A 2,228-nucleotide genomic window follows, 5' to 3' on the forward strand; every position below is an offset into this window, starting at 1 on the left:
GGTGGTCCAGATAGCCCCAGTGATCTGACTGCCTTTGCATGCCCAAAACTGGGATTACAAGTGTGTATCACCATGCATGGCTCTTTTATATGAATTCTGGGAATGCAACTCAGGTCTCTGGGCTTACAAGGCAAACACTTCAGCAACTGAGCTGTCTTTCCAGTCTGAAATAAAGGCTTCTGTTGTCCACAAAGCTGGGTCCTCCATCATGAGCCACAGGGTATGCTTGCCCAGTTTTCTCAGTATGGTCCCTAAGTGGTCAGTCAACCTTTGCTTGACTTCTCTAAAGACTTCGCCACCTCCAGTGACACACTCTTCCATTCTGAGAGCTTCCATTGTCTGATGTCAGGTCTCTCTATCTGGTGAACAATTTTTTTTGGGGGGGGGGGAGGTCTCATGCTCCATTTTATTTACACCTACCCTGTGATTTCAGGTGCACACTCACATGTAAGAGTGAACTATGACTAGCTCGTAGGCTCACTGGGTACATTCATGTGTTTTCTCAGGGCTGTTGGCCTCCATTGACCTCGGAGGGAGGCATGTGTGTAAGCTGGGCAGGAGGTAGGCATGGGCCCTGCAAAAGGCAAAGTGCTTTCAAAGCCTTTGATGAAAGGCATTACGGCTTGAAAGGGTTGTTTCTGAAACACTATACCTCCCTTTTAAGAACTCTTAAGATCTTGAGGGCGATACTCTCTCACCCCAGAAGAATTCAAGCATGAATGTTCTTAGAGCCTCCAATTAAGAGTCCAATTCCATGTCCCCAGATGCTCATTTCCGCCAAAATTACCAACTTGGGTCTTTTTTTTTTCTTTAAGGAAGAAACTAAGCAATACTGAACAAGATCTCAGAACTAAATAACCATTACATGGTATTAACAAATTGAGACATAAAAGCCCAATAGCTCCATCTAATACGCATAAACTGTAAAGGAAAAGGAAACCCCAAGACACTCTTATATTACGAGTTTATTAGCCCAATTGTTCTTCATCACTACTATGTGTCAGACAATGCTTACCCTCCTGGGGCTTAGAGATTTCAATTTAATATCTACTCACCTACATCCATACAGCCTTATGGATTAAATCACCTCACAAAATAATTTAGAGAAATTTAATTATTGGACTGGAATGCACTGAATCCTTGACTCAGATAGTCACATGATGTTATTTATTATCTTTAGAGATGGATGCCAGAAACCTAAAACAAACTACTTACTGAATTTTCTAGTTGTTGCACGTTAACTATATAAAAGTATCCTGTTCTTATCCATATTTTTAAGGCAGAAGCTCACTACGAGGCCTGGTTGATGTGGAACTCACTATTGTAGACCAGGCTTAGCCTCTGACTCACAGCCTCTCATCTGCTTCTGCCCCTTAAGTTCTAGAGTTAACGGTTGTCTCCACCATGAACAACTCCTTTTCCACTTTTTAATGACTTCCCAATCAAGAAGATGTTATTTAGTAGAGTGGTTCCACTCTACGTTAATTCCATCCAAAGTTTGGTCTTGGAAGCCAGTGTCACTGGCCGTTGGCAATGGTTCCTAAACCTACATCATTCCCTGTGACCTCCATCTACCCCTAGGAGCTGGGGTAGTTACTTCACTCAGTGAGGAAGTAGAAACATCAGCTAGGAGCATCCCAGTAGCCCGCCATCACCCCCAAAGGGCTATTCTCATCTGTGGGTTGATCTCTGTAGCTGGTTATAAAAAATCAGAAAATGGTTCAGATGTCAGAATTCTATGAAAGGAAAAAAATTATTCTTTCTGATCATGATGCTGACTGTGACAGAAATCCCAAGAAAGGCCTTCGTATGGATAGATTCCCTCTTCATGAACTTTTTGAACATCAAACATTTTAAGTTTCAGTTCAATCAAATACTTCATACAAATACTTCATAATGAAACCCATACAGTGCCCAGCCCTGAAGTAAAGAGAACCTCTCTCTGGCCCATCCACACCAATCATACATATATAATTCCTGTAGAGTTGCATGCAGCCTCAGAGCTTTCTCCAATCTTGAATAGTATGAAACAAAGAAACAGTACATGGAACGGTACATGGTACTTCTTTATACAGCATTTTCTCTCATATTAACTGGGCTTCTTCAAAACAGAACCAATCTATTATAGTATATATTGAGAGAGAGATGTGTATATATTGAGAGAGAGAGAGAGAAAGAGAGAGAGAGAGAGAGAGAGAGAGAGAGAGAGAGAGAGAGAGAGAGAGAGA

The sequence above is a fragment of the Grammomys surdaster genome, unplaced genomic scaffold (assembly GCF_004785775.1).
Source record: "Grammomys surdaster isolate TR1022 unplaced genomic scaffold, NIH_TR_1.0 174, whole genome shotgun sequence".
Taxonomy (NCBI): domain Eukaryota; kingdom Metazoa; phylum Chordata; class Mammalia; order Rodentia; family Muridae; genus Grammomys; species Grammomys surdaster.